The sequence below is a fragment of the Heterocephalus glaber genome, unplaced genomic scaffold, assembly GCF_053883595.1.
Source record: "Heterocephalus glaber isolate CG9 unplaced genomic scaffold, H.glaber_assembly_v1.0 deba00001429, whole genome shotgun sequence".
NCBI lineage: Eukaryota > Metazoa > Chordata > Mammalia > Rodentia > Bathyergidae > Heterocephalus > Heterocephalus glaber.
This window is the reverse complement of record NW_028258294.1, coordinates 1,806,915-1,828,263: the sequence shown is the minus strand read 5'-3', so window position 1 is coordinate 1,828,263 and position 21,349 is coordinate 1,806,915. Positions and strand designations below refer to the sequence as shown.

Here is a 21,349-nt window from a genome sequence, read left to right as displayed (position 1 = left end):
AATATTTTAAATGCTTAGAAACATGAAATCCAGGGATCTCACCAAATTTCACTAATAAAGTTGTCTTAAAATATTCCATTTATTGTCTTAACATATATTATTTTTTAAAACACTGTATATATCACAATATAAAATTTTGTGTAGACTACCTGATATTATTTTTCTTTTTTAAGTATTATTCTGATATTGCCCTAGAAATTTTCTACACTTCTTTCAAGCCTTGAAATTAGTGTTTATCATATATTTATCCATTATTTCCTATTTTCTAGCAAATGATTAAATTTTGAAGTACTAAATAACAAATTTATACCTTTACCTGGAGGAAATTACAAGCCGGGATAGAAAGATGGATGATAGAAAAATACAGAGTAGACAGCTGATATCTAGCTAACTAGCTAACTAGGGAACTCTGACTGACAGGCTTTTATTTATTTATTAATTTATTTTAACTCATACATAAAAACAAAAGTTGTACAGATTTATGGGTACCATGTGTTGTTTTGATACATCCATACATTCTACTGTTTAAATCAGAGTGAACATATGTATTTCCTCAAGTAATGTCTTATATAAAACAAAGAATTACAATAACATGAAACAAAAAAATGCCGTTTATTTGTAAGAATATGAAATTCTTACTTTCTCTACTTCAATTTCCTGTAATTTTCTTTGTCATATTGTCAGCATTTCAACTGGAAGTATTTCCTTGAAACTCTTACAACATACAAATGATCCATTAGTCCTTGTTCTAAAACTAACTTTTAATTCAAGATCCATACTATGTCTACTCTTTTGTTTTCCTGTGCTTTTTGTAAGAAGGGGTATCTGGTCTATATTTTACACTAATTGAAATTTATTCATCATCAGAACATGTGGGCATTTGACCATTTAATCACATCATCTAGTATAGTTAAACTCACAGACTGCCATGTTGAAAATGTATTATTTTAATATGATGTAGATTTTTTATTTCTCCTTTTATTTCAATTAATTTGTTATATAAAATTATGTGTGGGCAGTTGTGTTATCTATGAATGTCATTGTAGATAGAGAAAGAGGTATTACAAAATATTTATTATAAACTGGAGGGTTGGATCAGATGGAAATGCATTACTGATTCAGATATTTGATATTTTTGTGTGCTCTATTATATGTGTGTGTGTTTTCTCCAATTAGACCAAAAGCCAGCAAAATACAGTCTGTGGAGCAAATCCAGCCTGTTCTCTGTTTTTATTTAGCCTGTGAGCTAAGAATGTTTTCATATTTTAATAGCTGATGAAATTCAAAAGAATAATAATATATCAAACATGTAACAATTATAGGAAAGTCCAATCACACTATTTATAAGTAAATTCTATTACTCATTTGTTTACATATTGTCTGTACCTATTTTGATGCTGCAAAGGCAGAGTTGAATAGTTGAAATAGAATCTGTAAGGCCTGAAAGTCCTGAAATATTTATTATTTTCTGACCCTTAAAGAAAAAGTTTGCAGACTTCTGCATTAGACCATCAGATTTCCACTTCCTTCTGAGGATATGTCCCTTTCTGCCTAACAAAGACTATCCTTTTTTAAAAACCTTGTTCAAACACATTTTCTTTTAATCTTTTCAGCACACAAAATCTCTACTTACACAGCACCCCACACAATGAAAGCATTACCTTTCATTCATTGTGGTTAGTTGTTTACCTGATTAAAGAATGTGAGGTGTTTTTTTTTTTTGGATACTGGGGATGGAACTCAGGACCTTGCACCTGCAAGGCAGGCGTGGTGCCACTGAGCTAAATCCCTGGTGCGAGATTCTTCATACGCCCAGCAGAGACCCTAACTCTGGACACCCAGTCCCTTGTGACAGTTCTTGTAGTGTTATGCATTTGGACCTGGATTTTTCAGCTACATTCATATCTATAGCGAAAAGGGACTGTGTCTCTCATGCCTTTATGTCTAGCAGGATAATGTACCATTATTTACCAATCACTTTTTATCACAATTATACATAGGTATTCATATTTATCCAAGCACTGTCTACCTGTGTTTATCATCTTTGTTTCTCCAAATCTCAGCACGTAACAACTGGCCAATAAAGTCTTCTTGATTTCTGAATGAATGTTAATACAGATCTTGAATATAAAGGTATTTAATCAATTCTCAATTTGATTTATTATTATTGCTCATTATGCAAGGTCAAAAGTGACATTTTCTATTCTCATTGTAATTCGATTTTTTGCTCATTTATTTTTTTATTAGTACATGTTTGCAGAACATTATGATTATATTCTTCATGAGGAATTGGTACACATACATTACACATCTTAATTATTTTTTTGCTCTATGCTCCCTGTCTCCTCTACCCCTTAGTCCCCTTCTATTTTGTGTAAGATCTATTTACTATTACCTATCTTTTATTTTCATTCTTTATTTATATTTCGTGTGCCCCATATAAGAGAAACCATGGGATATGTAAGTTTGTGTCTTCGATTTATTTCATTTAACATGATCACAAGTTACTTCTGTTTTTCTACAAATAACTCAAGTTTATATGTTTTATGGCACAGTAGAAATTCATTGTATATAAATACCACATTTTCTTTATCCATTCATCTTTTGCCAGACATATAGGTTGCTTCCATGATTTAGTTATTGGATTCCATCTTACTCCAGAAAGAATGGCTATAATTAAGAAATCAAATAATAATAAAGGCTCACAAGGCTGTGGGGGGAAAAGGAACCCTTCACATTGTTGGTGAGAATGTAAACTATTATAACCTCTGCAGAAATCAGTGTGGAGATTCCTTAAAACACTGCAAATAGAAAATCCATCTGACCCAGTTATTCCCCTGTAGACATCTTCCAGAAAGAGTTAAAGACATCACACTACAGTGACACATAACATACCCATGTTTATAGCCCCACAATTCATAATAGGTAGTTCTCTTTAATAGCAAGCATATTGTAAAGAAAAGATATTTAGACAGATTATTGTGTTTTTGTTTTGCTTTTAGTTTGACTCATATCCTTATTCAATTCTGTGGTGCAGTTAAAATTTCAGAAATTATGTCCTATATTCAAGTAGAACATGCTGTTTAAATGATGAAAGATACAGCACTGTGGTTTGAGAGGACAATCAGAGAAAAATTATCATCTTTCACAATTTATTTTTCTAATTCAGGAGTCACTTGCTCTCTGGAAGGTTGCACTAGTGTCATGAAATATTATTTTATAATTAGCTTCTCTGTACTCTGGTACAGACTGCATAACCTTTTTCCTACATTATTTTCATGGTTAAATATACATCTCAGAGTATAGTAGTTAGCACCAATGCGTTAAAAATCCATGACTGAACATATTTGTACACTTTTCTGGTAGCCTGTGCTATTTACTTAATGGTCACTGTTAATTTTTATAACTGTGTTTGTTATTCCTGGCTTATACATTAACTAGAATGGACATTTGGTGAAATTACAAATAATTTTTGTCTTTTTCAATATCTTTATTTCTTGATATTTTTACAATACGCTTGCATTTTTCTATCCAAAACAATAATAAAATTATTTTTAAAGTAGTAAAAATGCTTACTTTTAAACTAAGCATTTATAAGTAACTTCTTAGTTTTGATATTTTAAAAAAAAACTTGAAGTTGGAAGCAGAAATACCATGTAGTCCTTTTCATTTGTCTCTGCATATATATCTTCTAAAAATATATACAAAATGTTTTATTGACATACATTCACAAATATAGTAAAATATACAGTATTACTTATACTTTTAAGTGAAAAGTTAATATAAAACTACATTAGTTTTTAAATAATAAACATATTGTAAACATTGTCTTAAATTAGTAAAATATTTTTCTTTTGGCATAATTTTAGTGACTACCAAAATTTATTTTTCCACCAAAGCCTATATTATTGAGCATTTGGTTTATATTGGGTGTTTTATTATTAGTGTTTACCTCTCTGAAGAAAACACCAGTGTGTATGAACTTTTGACCACATTTCTCATGAGGATACTTTTTCAGAAAAAGTATCACTGAGTGAAAGGTTGTGAATTACTTTAAGGTTCTTAATATTTACTTAGTCACTCAGTCAATATTCATTTAACAATTCACTATTGAACCATTCCCGTACACCGAAACACTATGTTAATCAATGGGATATGAGTGAAAACAAGAGAGACTGATTTTTATCCTACAGAACTTCAAATTTAATTGCCAAATTGATTCAAAGAGGCTTTACAAATGTATAATTCCCCCATTCGGGGAGTATATCAACATGTCTTCCCCCCTGCATTCAGTGGTTTTACCTTTGAAAAATCCTATGTCAATTTGATAAGTTAAAATTGCATGCTCTTGCTATCTCAATTTTCTTTTGTTTGCTGATGAGGATAAATACTTTTCATATGATTATATACATATACATATTATGATACTTTTATATATTCTATAATACCTCGCTCGATAATAATACTCATCTGGAACTCAATGCATACTTTATTTGTTGACTGAATGAAGTATAGATGGATGGGTGGGTGGATGGATGGACAAATAGGAGTATGGTTTCTGGTTAAAAGTCCAGATAAGAGAAATTTCCAGCTATTCCAAATACAGCAGGGTGGTTCTCTTCATAAGTAATCTATGCCTGTGCCTTTGCTGTCACTGTAACCCTCTTCCTTGTGCCTGTTCTCTGGAAGGAAAAGAGCTGAATGTTTTTCTTTTCACCCTGATATAGGTGAGCAAGTCTGACTTGAGTGTCAGATGCAAAGGTAATTAGTACACCAGGCAGAAGTAGACAGACTACCTCCCTCAGTGAATAGAATTTGCTGAGGAGTGGAATATGGGCATTGAATTGACTGTAAGAGTTTGAAGAGGATGAGTGATCTAAATGATGAGACAGCAAAGGGAAGCATATCATGGAAATCTCCTATTTTACTGTGTTTACTTATGGGTACATATTCAAGGATGAGTTTGGGTCCACATGCCTAAAAATGTAAGCATTTATCCCTAAAATGAAAAATACTTTAGAATGATAGCATGAAATTATATCCCTTAAAATACATTATTCTTAGATCACCAATGTCAGCACTTAAAATACGACTTATTGATGCAACAACTTTTTGAATTCCTCATATCAAAGCTAGGTCTCTGTCTATTCTAAAGGAAAAAACTGATAAATCTGCATTGTGAAGGTAGTCTGGTTTCTAGGACAGGGAATAACGTAGTTGTCAAAGGACCAAATGAGAAGGCACCAGTTTAAGTAAGCTGAGAAATATAAGTACATTGAGAACAAAAGTTCGTTTGAGATAATGAAAGAGCCCAGCATAATTGGCAGTTTCTTTTAGGCTTGTAATTTTTAGGTTTCCAACAATTAAGTAAAAAACAAATACAACAATCGACTTCATAAGTGCTGCCATTCTGTACAGTTCACTTAGAGCCTTTGGTCTCTTTTCATTAGTCTTACTCATTCCTACTGGGAATGCACTTTGTCAACCCAGAAATGAGGAAGGCATTATCAAATCCAGGACTTTTTTACTCCCAGGGCATTGATGAACAGATCAGTCACTAATTGACATAGAATTAAATCTCACAATATCTCAATTTCATTTCCCTTTTAACATTTCTCCTCTCAGTGTTTTTTAGATGTGTGCTATCATTTCCGTAGCTATTTGCAATAGCCAGAAATTCCCAGATCATATTTGTTTCCTCTTTGGATGCTCAGTTCTATTTATATCACTTGCTAATTTAAATGACTTAGCAACTCCAAATGACTTAAAATAGTGCTTCCTCTTAAGGGTAATTTGACTTGTGTATATCTGGAAGTGTCGTGAGTGGTCTGGGTTGGAGGAAACATGGTAAACAATTGCTTCTTTTTTCTTAGAGGGTATGTCAGATTCCAGAAGGGTTTTGATTTCCTAGAGACAGAATGTGAAAAATATTTCTTAAATATGGGTGGTAATGAAAATTTTTTCATGGACAATTTATTTATGAATATCTCATGGTAGACACATTGTCAAACATTAATTTCCAAAAGAAAGCTGTTTTTTCTAGTGGAACATTCAAAATTGTTTTTTATTTGGCCCCAGTGTACATTTCCAACTCTATCTCTAGCTTATTTTCTGGTCACATTTAGTCATTCATTGTTCCTTGATTTCCGGAAGCCGCCATGCAGTTTCTTACCAAACCTTTACTCTTATCTTCCTCTACCTGTAAGGCTGTTTTTGTGCTTGATAAAACCCTACTCATTATTCACGATCTTCTCCAGTGCTGTCTTTCTTGAGCACTTCCTTTCTCTGTGCTCCACAGAATGCTGAGCATATGCCTACTTTCACTTAGCATTGTGATTACTTGCATCTGTACTTCATTGATCAAATTAGAAGCTTTGTGAGAAGCCAAACTACACCTTATTTTTGTCTGTATCTTTAGTGCTAGAATAGGAGCTGACATTTTAAGAATGATCAAAAAAATAGTATCTTTACACATTGGTAAGAAAGGAATAGGGTTGAATTGGGCAAGAGAGACTAGAAAGAAACATTTTTAGTTAATATTGTGATTATGTCTTGAGACTCCACGTTTTGTTTCCTTGAAACCCCAGATAATCATTCTGATTATTTTTCATAGGTATTAAGAACCATGAAATGGACTCAGAATAGTTAAAGTATACATTGTATAAATGTCTGTAAAGATCATTTCCTTTTTTTTTTACTTTGAACTCTGTTCGCTTTTTATTTGACTTTTATTAGTTCATGTTTGCAGTACATAGTGATTATATTCACTGTAGGGGATTACTACATGTATGTAGCACATTTCAGTTCCTTTCTTTTTCCCCTTCCTTCCACCATTCTTTTATTTGCCCAGCATCAGATTCATTTATGAGACCTTATAATAATATATATTATTATATAATCATTATAAACTGCAAACATATCCAAATAAAAATAAAATTGAAGTTGAAAAAGAAAAGAAATGGATATCTGAAGTATCACTTACTGGGTAAATCTGAATTTTTTTCAAATTTTGAAAGAGAGACAGAGAGAAAGATTGAAACCATTAAAAATGAATCTTTGTCTCAGTTTCTTGTGATGAAGCATCAACTGAAAAAATACTGGCACAAGTCAATGTTCATTGTTCATTCTGTATCTTTCATTTTAAGGATTGATACTAGTTATTCTCTTGATTTAAATCCTAGAAGACTTAAACAATAATTTTTCTAAGAGTTATTCTTCTTTTAAATACCAGTTTGATCACAAAAGAGTAAGTACTCATGAGTCTCATGTTTTTGAGACTCAACCTCAGCTACTGGCACAGATACTTTCTCTGTACCTTCCAGACCAGTTGACTAAATGGATGTAGAAATTGTTGTCTCATTTTGTGGCTATCTAAAAATTTCTTGTCATCATGAAATATCTGTAGCTAAAGTGGCAGCAGCTTGGCATAATGTTCATTATACCATCACTGAAATTGCTGTATCATAGAACTCCATTATAGCAATGGCCTTGACAGAGTGTCTCATTTTCTAAATAGTCCCTTGTTTCAAATCAGTCTATTAAGTGTACATTGCAAGGGCCATAGTTAGTTCATAGCTCAGCAGAAAATACAACTGGAAGGCTATATTACATAATCTGATGCTGGCCATTTGGACTCATGCTCAGATTTCAGAATTAAGAGGAGAACGAGCAGTGTGCTGCAGTGGAAAGATACAGGGCTGGAAATGCGAAGACCTGGGTTCTAGTAGCTGTACTATGCTATATAGCGAATCACCCAGCCAGGTCTCAAAATCTTAGTGCTTACAACTTACCTGTAAAATGAAGCAGTTAGAGTACATTTAAAATATGATTAATGTTTTACTGTGTCAGTGCAGAATGGTTCATGGTGCTTATCTGGACCATAGTGCTAAAAAAGATCTTGAGACTACGTAAAGGTCTCTCAAAAAAAAAAAAAAAAATACAGTGAAAATTAGGTGGTAATTAATTAATATAGAAGAAAAATGACAGCCCTTATCTCTAGCTGCTTTTGTAGTTCTGGAATTTCATGGTGCCACTTCTCTCATATGACTGTCTTATCTAATTATTATTATTATTATTATTATTATTATTATTATTGTTATAACAGCTACTATTAATTTCTCCTATACCATGTTATCACCATTTTGCAGATAAGCAAAGAAACCTGTCCTAGCATATACCATGAGCAAGGACCAGTCTTGTGGTTGGAGCTCAGGTTCTAAACCCAAAGGGAAACCCATTTCATTGAGCTATACACTAATCCTATGGAAGTCTGCATTTGTTGACAATGACTTTATTTATGAGACTGGTAAGCTTGACATGATCAGGAAACTAAACTTCTTTAGGTCCCCACCCAACTCAAAAATACTGATTATAATGGAGTTTCTGCAAATGTAATATATTTAGGGTAGAGTAGAAGCAATATAGTTTTCAGAATAATTTACTTATAGCTCTTGTGGAAGATATACATTATATATATATATATATATCCTTTTAAATAATTCATCTTTTAATGGATGTAAATATGTTAAATTCTGAAATAAAAACAGCTTTTTGAACTCCTTTGTTGTTTGGAAGACAGTTGGTGATTTCAGCATAGCTTCCTTTCCCAGCTCAGTGAAAAGTATGGCTGCTGCAGTTGTTCTAGCCAGAGAACAGGGCCCTCACCAATACAACATGTAACATACTGTACTTCCTTTAGAGATGTATTACATCCATGAATCCTATCTCCTATTTTTGTGATAGAGAATGAACCATCTTGGATTTCTTTAAGGTAGCTCAAATTTTTCAATTTTAATTAAAACATAATAATATTAATACATAAACACATGCTACTCAATACATTAAAAACAGAGTGTTTTTTCTGCAAGGCAAACCAGGGCCCAAGTATGGACAGTGAGGCTAGCAGTTGTGATTCCTAGTCTTGCACCTGGGCCTCTAAACCTTGCCTCCTGTGGGTTATAGGGTTCCATCAATAGATGAATCATGGGAGATATTATCATCCCTGAATGTCCTTTATGCTCTAGTCTGTCGCAGGGTTGCAGTCACATGGAGATTCTCTTTCTGGTGGTTGTGATGATGATGCAGGTGTAGGGGGGGAGAAAGTAGCATTAGACAGGGGGCCTGTATCCTCTTTTATTGAGTGCAGAACATCTAGCTATTGCATGATTGGTGAAATCTGGTTTGTATTTTAAACAATGTTTTTTAGATTAGGTGTGATTATTTCTGATGAAGACTACATTGTCCACATAATCATCATTTTATTCCAGCAACAGCTGAGCTTAAGTGCATCCCTCTTATTGAAACGCTCATCATAGGCAGCTTTTCTTTCCCTCCCCCCCAAGCCTTTGAGATAGTTTTTGAATTATGATTGCAGAGTAAGATATGGTAGCCTTCTGTTTTATATTGCATGGAATTTAAGAAAATTTAGAGATTAATGGTGAATCAGTGATTGAGTCTACTCATAAAGATCTTGCTTTGGACTAAAGCTAAAGCACCTAAATTTTCCAAAATGTTTTCAACACCCCTTCTCCCACAAAATTCCTTGTTGTTCTCCTACCTAAAATACTTCAATAGCCTCTCATTAACAGGTACAATCTAAATGTCTTACTTAGAGTAATATAGAAGCCCCCTTAACCTTCATGTTGACCAACTTTAAACCTTAAAACTAGTCTCACCTGCTCTTTCCTTCCCTAACCTTAACCCTAACCCTAACCCTAACCCTAACCCTAAATATACTACCTTTCTAAATTTTCATTTTCTATCAAATTGATGATGCTTAATAAAAGAAACTTTTTTGCATCTTAATATCAAAACCAGATAAAATAAAGGTGCTAAATTCTGTTAGAGATTTTTAAAATCAGAATTATTACAGAAAAAAAAAGCTAGATAAAAAGAACTGGCTATTGCAAGTAGCGAGATGGGCTTACTAATACCTTCTGAATGTAGGAGATTTACCCTTTAGGTTGCCACCTTCTCCCACAGAGGCACAGCATCTCTTTGCGGATCTAACCTCACAGGGGAAGAAAATGCTGGACTCCAGCAGATTCCAAGAGGAAGAGGCAAGTTGAGTGATTTCAACTTCTTTCTTCATATGTACCCAACATGAAGGTTTAGCCTGACTGTGTCAACTTGATTGACTTGAGAGCTGCCAGAGGGATTGGTGGAGGACACTTCTGGGTGTTTCTGGGTGGGTCGTGAAGGTGTGAGCTTGTTTACTCCATCTGGGCCCTCACCTCCTACTCTATTTTCTGGCTGCCATGAAGCAAACAGCTTTGCTCAACCAAACCTTTTTGCCATGATTTTGCTACCTTGGAGAAAGCTTAGATTATATATTGAATCCCTGGAAACCTTGAGCTAAATTAAGCCTCTCCTCCTCTATCTATGGGTTTTGCTATTGTGCCTCAGAGAAGAGAACGCTGACTAATACAACCAGCATATAACTTTCTTCTCCAAGACATAGGGAAAAGGGCCCATGATGCCTAAGAAGTCCCTCCATCTATAACCCCAGCCTGGAAGATCCCTTCCTCCTTGACTTCACACAGAGCCCCTGACACCCCTGAAGATGCAACCTTACTGACATTTCTTTTGGCCTGTGGCTTTCCTTGATCTAATTCTCTATCTCCCATGGAGCGCCAAACAATTTAACCATGTTCTTTTTCATCAAACTCTGTATTTAGCCCATCATAGTACAGTAGGTGATGTCAGGTTAGTGAAAAGATTAGCAAGTTAGTGAAATTCTCAAAGAAGGAGACAATATTATGCCTAAGACAGTTTATAAACTTGTGGGTCCTTAATAAATAGAGGAGATAATTCCTAAAATGCATAAGTGAAAGAAAATTAAGTAAAGATAATTTACCTTAATTGTTGCCTCAGCTAGGTTTCAGGAGCTGGGCTGAAAATGTATCCTTATTAATTCATCTAACCTTCACAACAACCCTGAGAGACTGAAAATATCAGTTCCATTTTGTAGATGAAGAAATGGGTTCATAGAATTTTTCTTCATTAGCTAATTATTTGTGCATCCAGTATTTATTCAGTAACAAATTGATCTATTGATTTTACATGAATCATTTTACCTCCATGATCTGTGGGTCATTTCAAAGGTAGAATTAAATTTGTTTTCAGAATATATATAAAAAATAGAGATAAAGATAATTATTTAAGGAAAAACTCATACTCAAATATTTTTACCTTACGTAGTAAGTTAATAAAGGGAGATTATAAGATTGCTGATTCAGATTTGAATATTGACTTTTAAATATTTCTAATGAAGGAACATATGTCTCATATCATTTAAAATGTATTATGTAAAATATACCACACATTAATGGTAGTCCAGAAGAGTACAAGTTAACTGTCAGGCAAGATATTTAAGATTTATGGAGCTGGCTTGGCAATATTCCTTCCTGTTTCTTTGACCTTACTTATTGTAGATTATCTGGACAATAACTTGACATTTTATGAGATTAGACATATTTCTTTAATATGGTATATCTAAGCTCACATATTTGTACTTTAGTCTTTCTAGTTAATGTTCAGTAATATTTGACAAAATGAAGAATATTCAGAGCAAATTATGATAAATTTTTTGATAATTTACTACACTAATTGGTAACGATGAAACAATAAAGCTAAGTGTACTAAATGTTAACTGTATGTCAAGGACCCTGCTATGGGCTATGTGTACTTTTTGTAGAAGTTATCATACAAATGTATAGGTTAAACGTTATTTTTCCTCATTTTTAGAAAAGATAACAAAACTTCAGAAAGAGTTTAAACAATTTATCCATGGCAACACTGAATGACTGATAACATTAGAATTCACACCTTGGCTGATTCACTTTAAAACTTTGCTTTTGTAACCACTGTGCTACCAAAATTTACATTTCTCAAAAGCTGACCAATGTCTTTGGAACAGACAAAATTTATTTATTTTTCTATCTCTACAATTAGCAAGCTTTAAGACTCTAAATATATTGCTCAATAATTCTATCCCTTCCTTTTCTCTCCTATTAAACAACCATATGGTCCCTATTTCATGGGATCAGTTTATGAAAATACCTAGTAGACCAGGAGCTTTATATTATACCTGGTATTTAGTGGATATTCAATAAATGCTAAATTCCTTTTCTTCTCATACAGAAAAAATAATTTTCCCAAGCTTTTTATGTTGTTTACTTGATCCTCAGAAGATCTTTGTGCTGACAGAGATTATTATCCTTGTTTTACAGTAGAAAAGACAAAGCCTCAGAAAAGTCCAGGCTTAGTTTTGGTCATTCACATCTCAGCTGCATCAAAGCAAGGACTTTATATTTTTCACTCCTTTTCTTTATAATGTGTGCCTCTTGGAAAAACATGTAAAGTGATAGCAGAAAGCAGAGGATATCCATGAAATCCAAAATAAAAATATATAAAAATATTTTTCAAAAATATTTGCCCAGTCTTCCTTTTTTTCTCTGAGAGGCAAAAATGTAGAAAGAACTCTTTCTTGAAGTAAGATTATGACTCATTAGAAAGATTGCTCCCTTGGCTTAGCGAAGACTGGAATCTAAGTTGACATCCAATTGTATTAGATTATTTTAGAGCTGCAAATATTCAGTCTTTACTCTGGACTATTTTGTTACAGGTTAGAGGCCACACTGGGTATTGTTACAATGAGTTTGGAGTGATTTTTCTGGTTCTTGTTAATGAAAAGCAGGGATCCCCACTATAGAATACATTACTATATTATTAATCTGGTTACCATGCTCAGCAATTCATACTTTGAAACAGGCTTTCTTGCATTTTCTTGCAGTTCCCTGAAATATGTTAAACACAGAAACTGGAAGTAAAGATGGTTCATGCAACCTGTTCGTAATCTTATCGTGTGCATTTATTTTCTTTGAACTTTTCTTCCTACCCCTACCTCATCAGAGTGAAACACCCATGTTTTGGTGAGTCATCTCCCAAATTTGTCTAGAAATCTTTTATTTGTCCATTAGGCTACTGGAGGTTGAAAATGGCTTTGAGAGCTTGCTTGTGGTTCTGGATCATTGGGTAACAGCTCTCTTATTTAGCAAAAGAACTTGACTCTAGCTCTAGGCTTAAAAGGATTAGCCTTACTCATACTAAGAAAGTGACTCACATAATATCCCTCCTTCTCCCCCCACCAACATGAGGTAGGATGCAGAGACCGTTTTTCTATTTATAAAATAAAAAAGGCTTAAATTGCAATTTTTTTATCCCCCACTGTCATTGCTATAATTTTTTTTCTGTATTAAAAAAAATAGGTCAGTAAAAGGCCAGGGTTTGGTTGATTCTTATAAGTTGCCTAATTCCCCCACAATAGCTTGGGCAAATATTCTTTATTTCCAGGTTTGTGGTTTTGCTGCAGAACTACTGTTACCTAATGATTATGCTTTTGTCTACCACTTTTAAAGAGAAACTCTTTTGTTACATTTGAAAGAACTTAAAAATGAGAAACTCAGGGATTAACTTTTCAATTAGATGTAATGATTAAAAATTCTTCATCACAGCAGTTTTCCTTTCATTATAAAAGGGAAGCAGTTCAGTTAGTGTTCATTGAAATGTTTTTTAAATGAAGTTATCACTGACTAAAAGGACAGAAATCATATGGCGTGGTTAAGCGCCTTGCTTTTTGACTTTTTTATGGAGAGATATTGCTTAAAAAAGAATTGTTGCAAAGTCTACAAGATATTTTATTCCTATGAATGGGTAATGTTTAAGTCTCAGTGCCTTCCTTATAAAATTAAATATCACAAATGCTAGAGCCCATTATAAAGGTTTTTGATCTCTGTATTAACTGACTTTTAATCATGGAGTTCAAGAAAACCACATTTGCAAGACTTATTTTTGTGGAATCCATTATGTGTATGGTGCTGGCCTTTCAACTTTGGAAGTTTGCATATCACTATTGACTTCATAGTGTAATTATGTGGGTATTATTTAGTTTAATCTGAGGCTTTTCTATTGATAATATTAACATTGCATATACAATTTTATTGGGGTGAATAGATCTAGACCTTATGGGCACTGGAGATAATAATGATTCTGAAACTTAGTTAAATCCCTAGTTCTATTTCAAATACACCTGGTGTTTGCAAATGAATCCTATCTGAACTCTCAGACCTGAAGTATTTATTTATCTTGTTTTTAACTGCCAAAATATTTTTTCAATAACAAATATTTTATTGTCTTACCTTTTGTTGCCTAAACTTCAAATGAATATTTATCAACCTCATCCTGGAGGCCTTCTGTACACTGCCCTTCCTGATGTCATTAGCAATATTAATGATGATAATAACACTGATGATATCCAACATTCATTTTTATTATTTAGAATATTTTTATGTTCTAAGAAATATTAAGTTTAAGCATTCAGTCTTACTAACAGTTCTAAAAACTGATAATATTAATTCTTATTATTCCAATTCATAATGGAGGATCCTGAGGCTTACTGATCTTACCTAACTTTCCCAATTCATGAAGTAAATAATTAATAAAGCAGGAGCTCAGGACCATTCATCTTCTCCCAAGTAGATTTGTTTTATTAGTTTCTGTTGTTTTACTGGCTGTAGCACTTCCTAGAATCAAGGGTTGTCTCTCCCCTCCAAACCTCTTCATTTTTAATCCAGACTCCATTCTTTTGCTTTTCCATCTAGCATATATCCCTTGCCTGTTCTAGTATTCCAGGCTCACTTTCTATTGTTTCAAGTCAACTCATTACAGAAATAGGAAACCTCAAAATAACTATTAATGCCATCTCCTCCTATATGAAATATGCCAATAAGGCATTTCTGTGTGTATGTATATGTGTGTGTGTGTGTGTGTGTGTGTGTGTGTGTGTTCATGAGAGAGATCGATGGAGGTAGGGAGTATGGATGAAGAAAGGAGAGGTGGAGAAAAGTAAGGAAAAGATAAAGAAAAGGAGGAGTTAACACGTGTAGTTGCTATCCAGTGGAAATAATACTGCGTAGGGGAATGAAGAGAAGGATAAGCTCCCAAGAGTTTTCCTCTAGAGCCATTTTAATGTATTGAAAGAGTTGAGGCAAGAACTGAATCCATGCAAACTCCATGATGTCAACAAAATACTAGAGTATCCTAAAGAAGATCGGTGCTTTAGCTAAGTGCATAATGATAGGCACATTCTAACTAGTCCAGGTCTCAGTTTTCTGAAGGGATTATTATAAGAAGCAATGAAGAAAATGCAGTACAAATTAGATTTTAAAGGTGTTTATGAACTAGTGAGATAAAAATTGACATATGTACTGAGCTTAATGGCACAGTTAGAAATGTGAATATGTAAAAAAGAAATATAAGGGGTAATGATTATTTGTTGAGTACTTTGTTTATGCAGTTAATTTAATCCTCACAACAACGATATGACGTAAATGCTATTGTCAAACCCATTTTACAGATGAGGAAATTTTGAAGTGTAGAGGATCCTAATCTTGATCATATAGATAAAAGGCAATGATTAGTATTCTGACCCCAGAAGTCTGACTCCAGATCTCATACGCTTAACTGTCCTCTGTGCTTCTACAGAGATGAGAAAACACTGGTCCCAACCCTAACCCTTTGTTGCCAGTAACAGCCTCCAACATCACAAAGCCCCAGATGTGACTCCTGTCTACCATTTAGGGGATCTCTGTGTCAGGGTTATCTCTTAACATCGTACCCAATTTTCAGTCACTTTCTTCTTGACCATAATGACCTTTGGACAATTTAAAAAGAGTTAGCGGCGGACATGAGTACATGTGCTATAAGATCTTGCTCTTTAAACCCTTGAAAAATAGAAGTGCATTAGATATGTAGAAAGAGCTATTTGGGATAATTTCAATTTCCAATTCAGATTTTTCTGCTTGGTCTTACTTAGCCTGGAAATAAAAGATAATTTTAATCAGGCATCCTTAGAAATTCTTTCCTGTTCTACTTAACAATGCTGCAATTCCTTCATTATGATCAGAGTCTCTTAATCTGTCATGTGATTACTTCTCTTCAGGCTGTTTACTAGAGTGAACCACCAGGATAAGAGAACCCTAAAAGCAAATTTACTTAGGAGAGTTATTATTTTCCCTTTTGCTTTTCTGGTATATGAGAAGTATATGTTGTGAGTTTCTAAAAACATCAGAGTGAAGCATCATTGGAAGCCACCATTAAGCCCTGCGGGTTTCAGCCCTTAAGAAAGAGCTGGTTGTGTTACTGCTCATATACTACAAGGGGAAAAATGTAATGGAAAACTTGGAAGAAAGGGAGGTAAATTAATCTGAGGAGGTAAAAGAGCAGTAATGGTGATAAAATGATACATGTTGGTATGAAGAACTGAGAGTGATAAAATCCAGGTCTGAGTCCTAGATATATCATTTATTGATAGTGTAATTTGAGACCTTTCGTTTAACTACTCAGTGTTATCTGTTACCTCAGTTTAGAAATGAGATTGCTAATTCTGACTATACTTATTCCATAAGGTTTGTGTGAGAATCAAATTCATTCAACTATTTCTTGAGTACCTATCTCATGCTGAACATTACATATACTGTGTGTTTATGTGTGTGTATATATACATATATATAGTATGTATTTGTATGTAAACATATAGTATGTATAGATAGTGTGAGATAAATTATAAACAAAAGAATTGATTTCTATGCATAATGAGTTGGTACAGTGAAGGGTCTGATAATAACTAAACATCCCACAAAAGTCACAAAGAAGAAGTTTACAAACTAGAAGCCTTCTACCTTGCTTGGGGCATCTTGTTACAGCTTCTAGTTCTTGAGGCAGAGGATTCCAATCACATTTGCTTAGGAACTGTCATGAGATGAGAATTCAGCAAAGCCTGAGAACTGGAAGAGTGCTTGTGGGGCCAGGGCCCAGGGAGCAGATGGCACAAGATGGTGTTGGTCACAGGGGGCTAATCCATGAGGAGCACTAAAGGTCGTATTCAGGCAAAGCTGACACAGGAGGTCATGATGAGGTGGATGTGGAAGTTGTAAAGATGTAGACATCTGACTTGAGCAACTGAGCAGAAGCTGTAAATTATTGGATGAGGAAGATAAAAGAGAAAGAGATGGAGAGGAGAGTGAGGGAGAGGAAGGGGATATTAAAAAAATTAAGATGTGTTATGTACATGTACCAACTCCCCATGATGATTATAATCATTATATATGGCAAATATGGGTTAATAAAAACAAAAAAGAAAAAAGAGAAAGCAGGTTGGAGAGGGAGGAAGGAAGATGAGAGCTCAGATTTTGAAGCTGTAAAGTCTTTGAGGACTGTGAAATATCCAATTGGAGAGGAGTAGGAGTCAGCAGGATATTCGATTCAAGGGAGAAGTCTGGACCATGAATGTAAATGAGCAAGTCATTGATTGGCACACTAAATTTAAGTGAGCAAATATGGAGATGGTGAAAAGTAACAGGAAGAGGACTTCTAATTGTCAAAGGGCTTTATCAATCAAGACATACTATGCAAACATAAAAACTTACTGTAGTTCTGACCATTGAATGCAATGTTTTTCACACCCATTTATTTTGTAACAAACATTTGCTGTCCCACATTTTATGCCAGGCAATGTGAGGTTGGAATAAATAGATATTTATCTATTTATTTAGACCTGCCCTCAAAAAAGAATCAAGAAAGCAAGTGAGAAGAAACATGTTAGATTCTTAATACTGTCCTAAAGATGAGTTCATGTAACTCTCCTGCGGTGAAACAGTCAGTAAGAGGAGGGCTGAGTTCTTCAGAAGGTAGCGAAGTTGAGGAAAGTATCTACCTCACTGTCAATTCTTCCTAGCGTTGGCTTTGACTCTGGCCTGAAGTTTAACATGCTGTGATCCAGCATTCAACAGAACTGTGATCAGGAAGACCTGATGTCCTTCCTGTGTCTGTCAATTCTCAGACAGACACAATATTTTCTCCCTTGTAGTTCTGGGCTTATGAGTGTAAAGACTACAGAGCCAAGACTGCAGAGTATATATAAAGGAGCACTCTAAACAATGACTTGCATCTCTTAAGCAGTTTGAGTTTGAGGAATGACTGACTGGCTGAATACATAGCACAGTTTTAGGAGGAATGAATTTTGATTGCCTCAGGTCATACCAGGTCCACTATAACTTGTGTGCAATAGAAGTTCATTTGCCTTTTTACTCTGGTAGGGGCATGTGAGTTTTGCCTCATCACAGTAAGAGAAAAATGGGTCACATGCACATATTTTATAAAAGCCATAGCCACATACATCAATTGGTATAATCATGGAAGAGTCTGGTAAATATTCTAGCATATGTTTCAGAAATTTTAATTAGCTTTTGTCTATTTTAGGCCTTAACAGCAAAATCTGAGTATTTAATATGCCAGACACTGTGCTGGAGTTCGGTATACACTGGCTTCTACTCTCTGAGCTTTTATGTTAGTGTGGGAAACTGGAAATAAGAAGTAAGCACATATATTTTTAATTAAGATGGAAACTACAAAGGAAAGAAATAGGGTTCAGGAAAAGAGAAGGCTATTTTTTGAACTTGTTTGGAATACATAAAGGTTATATTCATTGTAAGTGTACATAGCATGTACATAATAAATCTTAATTCTTTTTCATCTTTTTCCTCTCCCTTTCCTTCTAATTCCCACAGCCTCTTGGCTACCTTTCCATGTGCAGCCAAAACAAAACAAAACAAAACAAAACAAAACCCCCAAAAAAACCTGTCTCTTTGTTTCCTATTATCTAACTTTTGTTTTGGTCTTTGGTTTATTTATATTTTTAGCTTCACATGTAAGAGAAACCATGTGATATTTGAGCTTATGCCTCTGATTTATTTCATTTAACATAGTCTCAAAGTGCATCCATTTTGCTAAAAATGATTCAAGTTTCGCTTGCTTCACAAGCATAAGGACCTGAGTTCGATCCCCGATACCAAAAAAAAAAATTGATTCAAGTTTATCCTTTATGCAGAGTAGCGCTACACTGTATATAAATACCACATTTTATTCATTTATTCATCTCTTGATGGACATATAGGCTGCTTCCAAGACTTCACTATCATGAGTTTCTAAACATGGGAATGCATGTATCACTGTAACATGATGTTTTTAACTCTTTTAGGAAGATACTTAAGGGGAATTGATGGGTGGAATGGAATTTCTAGTGTTAGTTTTTTGAGGACTCTCCACAAAGATTTCCATAATGGTGAAGACTACTAAGTTATACAGGTTAGATTTGGTTTGTGGTAGTTAGAAAAAGTGAATGTACCATCGTCAATCAGTTGAGAGTTCTTTTCCCTGATTTTAGCGCAGCCAGCTTGCCCCTCCCCCTTTTTCAAAGAGGCAGCAGCAGCATCTGAAGTGCTGGGAACCGGAAACGGGAAATGGCGCAGGGCTGACAGTTGAGCTGCAGTCCTGTTGGAGTGGACTGGAGGAGGACCACTGCTAGATAACCAGGGAAGACACTAAAGTTGTCCCGTCCATGGGGGAGGGTTAAGGAGGAGCAAAGGGAAGTGACGGGGAGTGGTGTGACAGACACTGGCCAAGCTTTGGCCTCTCCAATGAGTGCTTCTCCTCTGTCTCACAATTCCTTAAATCAGTACTAACTGTTGTAAAATGTAAATTGGACTAGAGGTCAAAAGAAAGAAATTTAATCTTAGATCTATGACATTATTTATTAAACAAATTATAATTTAATCCATGCCTTTCAAAAGCACTGATAGTACTTACTATGTGCCAGGCTCTGTCCCAAAATTTTACAAATATAAACACATTTAATATTGAATAATCCTATTAGGTAGTTTTATTATCTCCACTTAATAGATAAGAACTGAAGCAAAGAGAAACTAAGGAATTGTCTAAGGCCGTATAGCTAGTAAGTGGTGAAGCAATTTTTCTAACCTGGGTGAGCCTATTTCTCTATCTGGAATTTGAAAGTGAGGGGGTGTCATGTGGGAAAGTAGTTTTCTATGTACAGCACAATGGTAGTTTTTTATTATGATATTAATATCAATCATAATGTCACTATCACAAGAATATTGGTTTCTGAACTTGAAATATTATGAGGAAGCCAGAAATTTTAAGATGATAGACTCTACCTCCAAGAAAGTTTCCTTTCTTACTAGAGAGATATTACCAGCATGTATGACATGGTACATAAATTAAAACCATAAGATGGTTTTGGTAAATTTAAGGCCATAGCCACATGTGCTTAGTTGAGAAGAAAATGGGATTGTTAAGGATTTAAATATACCCATATATCACTGAGTTATGACACTGCAAGACACTTGAGAGATCATCCAGTTTAATCCCTTTTATAAATGAATACTTAAACCTTGTCAAAGCAAAATGACTAAGTCAAGATTTTATACCTAATTATGAAAAGAATATCTAGAGGACCCTTATAGCAGAAAGGAAAGCAAAGGATATTATTAAGTTTACTCAGAGGAAAATGCTAAGATTTCAAAATCCAGCTTTTAAATATTTCTTCTTTGTAGTTTTCAGTGTACATAGCTTGCAAATATTTTATAAGTTTACCTCTAAGTTTATAATAATTATCTTACCATAAATATTTATTCATGGCTAGTATAGAGGGTACAATTCATTTTGTTTTAATGCTATTTCTTGAAACTTTACTAAAGATTGTTACTTTTCAGTTCTTTGAAAAGAGTTTGTATAGAATTGTCAATATTTGTTCCTTATGTGTTTGATAGAATTTATCAGTGAAGCCATAGTGGCCTGAAGTTTTATTGATGAGATAGTTTTAGTTATAAATTCAATATCTTTAATAGATATACAGTATACATCTCCATTCTTGAAACCCATTCTTATATATATTGCAACCTATTCTTAGTTTTTTTTAAAGTATAAGAACAAATCTAGGCAGTGTTATTCCAGTTTTGCTCAAAGTACAACTGCCTTGAAGTTATATTTATACCAATTACCAACAGAAAGTATTTAAATGCTTACTTCTCTATGTTACCATACAAAAAGTTCCATTCACCATCCCAGGACCCTCCATCTAAACTAGAGCATGGGAATGTAAATATATTTTCTAAATAATTGACATGTGGCCTAGTAGATGTTTAAGAGAGAACTGATAGTCATTATATACCAAGCATTGTGTTATCAGGAAGAAAATGCACTACTTGCACCGGGGATAATTGCACATTGAGTGGTAGTTGAAGAGAAACCACTTATATTTATCTTTGTGTTCTCTAATTCTAGCACTGTTCTGGGCATACAGTATGGTTCAATACATGCTTGTTAAACTGAGTGAACTTGAATTTAAGTAGTTGATCAGGTAAATATTTGATTTACCTGAATTGTGAAGTAGGAAGTTTTAGAAACTTATAAAAGTGAGTGACCATCAATA

General features: G+C 34.1%; 1 protein-coding gene across 34 annotated transcripts in view; it reads left to right on the top strand.

Annotated features, from left to right (window-relative positions):
• The window catches only part of Dlg2 (discs large MAGUK scaffold protein 2), a 2,046,311-nt gene that overhangs the window by 1,252,090 nt on the left and 772,872 nt on the right, over positions 1–21,349 (top strand). The window contains exon 1 of one of the 34 annotated variants that reach the window (XM_087212071.1): positions 12,914–12,932. The exons of the other annotated variants lie outside the window; for them this stretch is intronic. The gene's annotated coding sequence lies outside the window, so the exon portion shown is untranslated. Of the gene's footprint in view, positions 1–12,913; positions 12,933–21,349 lie in introns of those variants that run through there. 34 annotated transcript variants of the gene reach the window in all.